Raw genomic sequence first — 8,909 nt, 5'->3', positions numbered from 1 at the left:
ATTTACTAAAGGCATAAAACCCTTAACCGGAAGATAAAGACAACATGATTCAATCATTTTTAAAGCAAAATAAGTACAATTTACCAACATATAAGAGTAAAGAAACTGAGATTACTGAGCCGGGTAACAGAGTGGATATATATATAAATATATTTATATACGTTTGGTGCGGCCGATTGCAACCAAAATACGTGGTGCACATCTACATGTTATAGCAGTCCTATATACAAAATTTCAACGTTCTGAGGCTACTCGTTTTTGAGTTATGCGAGATACGTTCGTACAGACGCCACGAAAAATTCTCTTCAGAATTAATTTTAAAACAGTTTTATAATTTTTGAAGGAAAAGAGTATTTTATTCTATCCTTACGTACAGATATCACGCAAAGACATCGTTAAATTGCATTCGATAGCGGTCAAAATGGATATTTTCGTTTAAATATGCTGCCTGAAGCTTTTCGCGATTACAATACTTCCTTTTTACTTCGTATAAGGAAGTAAAAACGCCCGTTTGGGCATAATATAAAATCTGAAAGCTTTCAGTTTTATTATTAGTCCAAAGGGATTTGAATCCCGAAGGACTATTAGTTTCGTTTTGGCATTTTGCGTCGGAGTCATAAATGTCGGTTCACTTTTCAAACTGTTGCCACAAAATGTTAGAGTCCTGCATTATATTTGAAGAAATTAAATAATGAAAAATCTGCATAAATGTATGTATATTTCTCGTATTGTGATAAAACAACGGTACATAGAGTCATCGAATTTTGAATAACGTAATCCTCCAACGAATATGAGCATGTGGAAGACAAAATTTGAAATTTGAAATTTGTTTTATGATCGATCTGTTGGTTCAGAGAAAACAAGGAAAGTTTTTCTAAAGATTTTATGATTATTACTGGATTTTCTAGTATGGGACAACTTAAAGTAAGGAAAGTAGAAAAAATGCCAAAATTAATTCGGGTTACTATCAGAAGTATGTTTTAACATCTATTTTTAAAGAAGATTCCATCTCTTTATCTAAACAATCTTCACTGCGTTAAGTTCTATCAGAACAAGGTTCCAAGCATGGAGGTAGGAAGTAAGAAGGAGTCGCCCTAAACGAGTTTCTCCGTACCCTGCTCTGAAGCACCGGCGATCCCTACGTGGTGACCAAAACATTTGGTCATTTACCATTGAGTTCAATGGGATTTGACGCGTTCGGGTGTAAATATTTTGTAATTACGTCGCAAATATACATATAAATGTATATATTTTCTTTTTCTACAGCACTTCAGAGTCCTAAGTATGTGAAAACAACATATTTTTAAACAACATTTCATTCCGAACGGAATTAAATGCTATACTTTTCACAGGACAGTTTTCTCAGAATGGTTTAATTTCAATGAAATATTTTCATAAGTTTTCGTTAATTACATTAGAAAAAAAAATTAAGGTAATTCGATTTTATTCGGTTAAGGTACAAAAATTAAGATCAAAGTTTATTGCATTATTAATATTAAAATTATGCATTATTTCTTTTCTATTTATAGAGCTTCTTCCTAAAATACTTTCTTAAATATGACATGATTTTTTGGCTTCTGAGGCATCTTTTAAATCGAAAAATGTAAGTCAATTTATAATTAATGCTCTATTCGGTTCATTTTAAATTAGAGAATTATTAGGAATTAGCGAAATACTTTAAATAAGTATTTCGCTAATTCCTAATAATTAAATAGGTATTAAATAGTATTTGACTTTCTCTGAACATTTCTGAAAGGGAATAAAATAATTTTTTTTAAGTATTATTTAAAACTTGTAACTGAGTTATTATAAAATGTAAGGGGAATAATTCTTTTAATTATACTTATCAGATTTTTTTTTACCCTTCATTTCAACAATACATATTCCAAAACTCTTTATTACGTTCTTAAGTGCGCATCTCATAGCATTTGCTTTACAATACCTTTTAACAGATTGCTTTCTAATACGAACAATTCTTGCTTAAATAGTTTTATAACGTATTTGTCAACAGGATTTCAATTTATGTTTACAACTCAATATTAAGGTTATTATATATTTAGATAACATTTATAATCATTATAAATTAGATACATTTAATCATTAGATTTCTTCACAGTACTTTCACAGTTGTTTATAAGTGAATAAATTCTTCATTTCAAATACATTTATAAATAATTTAATGAATATTTAAGTATTTTGTCAAAGGCAGATACATGCTTTTTGCAAGCACATGCATAAATACCCATACATATAATTTTGACGAGGATTGCAGCATTTGATGGTAATTTTATTTTTAATTAACCCAAATAAGTAAAACGTGTAAGCCGAAAGTGATTATTTTTCAGATATATAAAATTAAAACGATGGGTTTAAAATGAGCAGCAGTAAAGCCTCTTCTCTAAAAAATTTTAAAAGGTAAATGTTACAATAATATATGGATGTGAAAAAAATTTGTTTTATTTAAAACATTTTGACGTTTGGAAAATAAAATAAAAGTAGCGAATACTCTATCAAGGGTATCGAAAGACGTATACAATTTTAAATGTACCGTAAGGTATTTTTCATTCTTTAAGCATAACATTTTTCTTAAAATCTATATTTTTGTAGTGCAACAGCTTAGAATTTTATAAAACAAATTCATAATCAAAATCGCTGTTGTTAGTTATCGAAAAATGACCAAGATGTGATTTTTGCGTAAATGTCAGTAAACTATACAAATTGCTATTATCCATCACACTATGAATGTTTCTTTCATGCGAGAGTGTCCCTTTTTCGATTTCTATGGAACTGTCGTGTGTCGAAATACTATCAGAATCTTGTCAAGCGAGCTTCTGTATGTAAACAAAGAAACACCCTGTCTGGTGACCCAAGCTTCAAAGCAGTGCTTCACTTCTAGCGCGGAATGGCCCCTCCTCCCTTTCCTACCTCCATGGTTCCAAGCCATACCTGCTGCTGCTCTATTTTTTGAAAAAATGTGAAATGAAATCGGAATTTAAGCTATTTTTTTTAAATGAATCCCACCTAAGTCCCCCGGTGTGTCTCTTATGGATTACTGTGCATTTGGACTTTGAAAACAAGCGCCATCCGAAAACATTGGATGGACACTTGTGAAGGAGGCGTGGAATGAAATCAAACTTGACGTTTTAAACAAATGACTTAATTTCCTTAAACTTAACGTTTTAAGGAAATTCTTGGAAATCAAGACGTAATATGATAGTTCAACAAGAGGGCTATCAGATTGAACATATTAGAAAATAAAATTCTAAGGTTTGTTTATATATAAATCTTTGAAAAATCGTTACAAAAATGTTTGAAATCCTCTGTATATACGTAGTTCCCAGAAAGTCGCAAATATTTCTTTTCCATGCTCGGTAGTGAGTATTAGTGTGAACAACATTTTTCATTTATGAAAAAGAAGTTTCCAGCGAGATTCCAAACTGCAGATTCATTTAAGAATTTTGCGATGTGAAGAAACTGAAGCAATCCGCAGTGCCCTGTCCGGGATTAGAACTCCGGACCTTCCGATCACGTGTCGGACGTGAACCAGTTACACCACGAAAGCAGGCGGAAAGGACGGAAAAGCTACCTTAAAAAGCAAATGGGCATTCTTCTAACTCATAAAAATTGCTAGTGAGAGCAGCATGTTTCCGGACATATCTGAAAAATATCTGCAGGAAAAAGATTCCAGGTATCACGAAAGAAATAATAGGTATGGATCTACTCTCAAAATCGCTTCTGTTTCTTCTACTTTATGAAAAGAATTACAGTATTAGGTGAGATTTCATATGTGTATCACTTTTTAATGTATCATTTAAGAGTAAAAATTGTTTTCTTTTTTCCTTGCGACCCTCACTAAAATTGTTAATTTCAGTGTTCCTTGAGAAAGACTGTTCGCGATATAGTGCTGTGTAACTGCATATCTTCGTAAAGACCCTTGACGTTAAACTCGCTCATATTGATACCGTACTCTGTCTTCGTCAAGACACTTGAAGTAAAACTCGCTCATACTGATGCTATATTACTGTATATCTTCCTCAAGACTCTTAACGCAGCACTCTCTCATATCGATACTGTATTACTGCACTGTAAAAAAAAAGTTCGCTCTTTACAGGCAAAAGTTTTGTAAAGTTACAGAAATCAAAAAGTTACAGAAGAATTTCCTGTAATGGTAACAGGTTGAAAGCAAACTGTAGCGGTAACAGCAGATTTGCTTGTAACATTACAGATAATGTTTCAGTAGCCGCGCGGAAGAATCACGTGACTGACTGGAAATTAGCCAATCAGGAGAAAAGTGTTTGAAAGCTAGTTGCAGAAAAAAACATGGCTGAATGCATGTTGGTTGTATAGCGCAGGTAAGTAAGAAAATGTTTACAATTACTACTTGAAATATTTTTTGTTCATTTTGTGCAGATTATTCTCATGCACTTTGCACTGTTATATGTAGTGAGTAAGTATTTAAACGTTTAAGCTTTGCGATTAATTAATATCAGTGTTCGTAATGTCTAATGAGTTGAAAGAGTGCAAAATATTTATTCCAAATGCAGATCTAATAGTAGTATTTTGTCATTGTGCATCCGATAAATTACGCCTTCAACTGCCCTTATTATTATTTAAAACTAATTATTCCAAAATTTAATCACTGTTTGTGGTATATAATTGAAATGGTAATGTGGTTGTTGAAAACAAAACTAATCATTTTAGCGTTCTTTTCCAATCGTCTGACCAAAGAACGTTTGACATCTTTTTCCCGGCAGGCCTTGCGAGAAACGTTTATATAAACATTTAGAATTCTGAATGTAATGTATATATTTTTTTGCTTACTAGGTTTAGTTTATTCTTTTTCTAGGATTATCTAATTAGTTATACCTGGTTTATAATTCAGTCTAATATGTTTATGTACGAGTGTGTTATGAAGTAAAATTACAAAAATTTGAACAACGCGGTCGAGAATCTCGTTTATTCCTTTAGTGTAATAATATTTTTTTCAGTGGTATTAATTTCTTACGAAAATATTATAATTCCAAAATGAAGTAATTATATTGATTAAAAATATGCCGTATCATACTTTTCGTAATGTTTTGTTTTACTAACTAGATGCAACTTAATTATTCCATATATTTTAATATACCAATATCAACAGGGGAAAAATGGAAATGACCTAAAATATTTTTCTAACAATTCGTTAAACTAATTATAAAACAAAACTAAAATTTTGTGCATTATTTCCAAAAATATCATTTCATTAATATTTTATAAATGACAACATATATTATATTGTATATATAACTACCATTGCATACTTATAAGTTTTTAAACATTTAATGTAGAATTTATGTTGATTTTATTTTGCCCAGTTTTAATACAGTTTTGAAGTATGATAGTCTTGTTACTAGGATAGCATGAATCTGCTAATACAAGTTAAATACATTTCTTGACAATTGTTTCTCTTATTCATGTAATATAATATATAAATCATAAAATAAGTTTTCTTAAAAATAAATTATTATTGTTTATTGGAATTTAAAACAATTCTGTATCTGTATGTTGTATTAAAAATAAAATAATAATGAATTTTTAATGAAGCATTGATTTTAGCATTAACAATATATATATATATATACACATGAATAAATGGAAATGCAAGCTACTTTTCCTTACAAAACCGCCTATGAATATATACTTTCCTTTAGGCTGATAGCCTTTGCATGCTTTGCCATATTCTATCAATCCAAATGATGCAAATATGCAGAAAAGTTTACTTTCTTTGAAAGTTAATACCGGAAATAAAATTCAGTGCATTTGTAAACTACATTAGTTCTCTTATAGCTTGGCATTTAATTGCCCAATGATTTACTAGTCCAAACTAAGGCAGAATTCAGATGTCGTTCAAATAAAAGAAAATTAATAAGGTCTGATTTTTAGACCTATATATGAAGATTTATTTTTTTTTAAATATTATTTTAAGTCAACCAAATTAATTTCAAATTTAAGTAAGTATTCATGCCTTTCAGTAGCATTATTTTTGATATCTTAAATTAAATAACTGAATGCAATATTTCTTGTTAATAAAAGAAAAGCAATGTTATGAAAGACTAGCGAAGCAGATTTGCAAGTTCTAATTACGAAAGGTCCCATGCTTTAAGGGGTCATTTTTAAAAATACTTAATTAAAAAAAAATATTTAACGTAAAACTTCCAAACTTCACACATGTGGAATATTAATTCTATATATTTTATCTCATTCTTATTTTATTAATTAATTTCATAGCATTTTGTGTGACACTAGTAGTAATTATTAATTAAATTTTATGCTGTTTCTGATCTATGTTTTGATTTTGTTATTAATTACGTTAGTTTACATAAGACTTAAAATTATGTAAGGTACAAAAACCTTCTGCATCTATTAATATATGCTGAAGTGAATGAAATTATGCCAGTGAAATTTTTTAAAATCAAAAACAAATTTCTGTGGAAAATTAAAGTTATAAATTCTAAATGTAAACAAAGGAGTGAATTTGAAAGTTATCAAATAAGCCAAAGTGTTGGTCATTTTTTCAGTTTTGTAGAAGAATTTTTATACTTTGCAGAATGGGAATATGATGTTTGGTTTTGTTAGTATTAATTATTACAACTGAATTATTGCAACTTACATTGCAACACGTAATTTAGCTTAAAATTTATTTGAACTTAATTTTCTAATTTATTTTGATCATGTATATTTCATGTGTCATAAGTCTTTGAAATGAACTTAATTCTATTTATTTACACAATTTTTTTAAAGAAGAAAAAGTCAAATTTGTTTTGCTTAGTTGCACACGAAGATACATGTCTATATATAGAGAGAGAAAGAGGAGTTATGTTTACTTCCAGACTATTTTCCTCCTTTTATATTATAGTATGAAAATCAAGGGGGAAATTAAGCAATCAATTTAATTTTGAAGGATGTGATTACAATAAGATCATAACCAATCAAAAATATTCATGAATGAACTACTGGTAACTATCATAGTATTATTATTTAAAAGAAACCTACATTCCAATAAGAACGCTTAGTAACATAACCATTTAAGTTATCTGATAAAAGTAATTTTCATTCCTACTTCCCTATACCTTGAATTTCACTCTTAGTATTGCCCACTGCTACTCCATAGACCTCAAAGCATTTAATGCATCTGGAACTGCAATTTGTGTCTTCTTCTACAGCATGCAAGTTATCACCGTTTAGTTTGTACTGCCACGAGCAATGATTTTCAGAATTACCGTATTGCGTTGCATATTCTACCCCACCCAGCTTTAGAACCAGATTCTGAAAATTAAAAAAATATTTACATAATTTTCCCTCTTTTAATGCATTCAGAAAATGAATATCCCAAGATTTTAAAATGGATTTATCAACATAATGATTGTTTTCGTCATACTAACAAAGGCAAACTTTTGCACACTTAAGGCCCCGTTGATTCTTTCTCTTCTAACTGTTGAATATTATGTCAGCCTAATACAAACAATGATCTATGATAGTGAAAGCAAATACCAACTGCCATTCACTGTGCAATTTTGCCATATCAGCTGAATGTTCACCCTAGCAAGCATCGGACCACAACCTTCTCTAATTATTTATGTATGATCTGAGGCCTAAGGATTTGCAAGAACAACAATGAGAATGACAGAAGTTCAAATTATAAAGAAGAAATGAGATAACTTATTAGATGTTGCAATTATGTGTATTCTTATTGAAATAGAGGTTTCTTTTAAATAAATAATATTGTGACAGTAGTAGTTTATCCATGATTACTTTTCATTTGTTATATTCCTACTGTGAATGTGTCCTTTGGAAATTAAATTATTCGTTTAATTTTTCCCTCTTAATTTTCGGAAGATAAAATTAGTAAAAATAAGTGGGAATATGGCATCAAGAGCATTAGATATCCCCATTTTCTTGAAGCTGTTCACTATTATTGTTTCATCAATGATAGGCCATGCATCCAAAATCCACTAGCAAATCAGTTAGTAAGATGAAAATGACCACTATGCGGACAAAACATTTAGGGTAACTTGTTTTGTGAGCGCCTTAAGGAAGACAAACATTACCTAAATCTTTAAAACATATTCAGAATCATGTGCTAAAAGAAAGCTAGGGGGAAAATGTTGTCCGAGTCCCAGTGATTCCTTTGGACGAATATGTAATATTGTTTTAGAAATTTAAGGTAATAAATATAATATTTTTCGAATGCTAAAACAGTTCGAGAAATTTATTCAAGTTCTGAATTCTGAATATAAGTATACTGTATATTATATTTAATAACTATGGTGGCTTCATTTATGAAAATATTTGAATATTGGCTGTTTTTGTACAATGAACCTTCTCTAAGCTACGTGATTCCTGAAAATTTTGATCTTTAAATGATAGTGGGCATCCTAGCGAAGTTATGTTTACTAATTAAAGCACATGTTTAAAACATCTATTAAAATAATTTTTATAAGCTTTTTAAGAGCATGATTATGATTTTAAAAGAAATGTTTTTTTCTTTATTTAGGAGACATGGTTTACAAAGAGGAGAAAAACCATTCATTTTTTCCAAGCAGTCGAAACGAATTTTTATGAAATGTTTATTAAATTATGTTATTTTTTAATTAATTCTTTTTTTCAGGTTTTATGTAAAGGTTATGAATTAAGTAATAAATTATTTTTACTTCTGTATTTTAATTAACATATTATTTGCTTCATAGTGTTTCACAATAAAATTATTAAATTCAATAAACTTCTTAATTAACATGCTGTAATATAGAGAGAGCATAAAGTTTGTTTTCTGTTGTCACATGTTTATTTCACAATTTTGTATGCGAATCTCGAAATTTATAATATCTAGGAATACTTTTTTAGTATCACTTTCGAAATGGTAAATATTAAGC

At 29.4% G+C, this 8,909-nt stretch overlaps 1 long non-coding RNA gene across 1 annotated transcript; it reads left to right on the top strand.

Annotated features, from left to right (window-relative positions):
• Positions 1-4,455: 4,455 nt before the first annotated feature.
• LOC146999215 (uncharacterized) lies at positions 4,456-8,697 on the top strand. Its single transcript, XR_015039532.1, has 2 exons — positions 4,456-4,796; positions 8,534-8,697. It is a non-coding gene; the product is annotated as an uncharacterized LOC146999215 (long non-coding RNA).
• Positions 8,698-8,909: the final 212 nt, after the last annotated feature.

Source organism: Stegodyphus dumicola, chromosome 1 (assembly GCF_044657685.1).
Source record: "Stegodyphus dumicola isolate Sdum_Otavi_A_Nest chromosome 1, ASM4465768v1".
In the NCBI taxonomy this organism is placed as follows: Eukaryota; Metazoa; Arthropoda; class Arachnida; order Araneae; family Eresidae; genus Stegodyphus; species Stegodyphus dumicola.
Note: the sequence above shows the minus strand (reverse complement) of the source record. Positions and strands in the feature narration are given on the sequence as shown.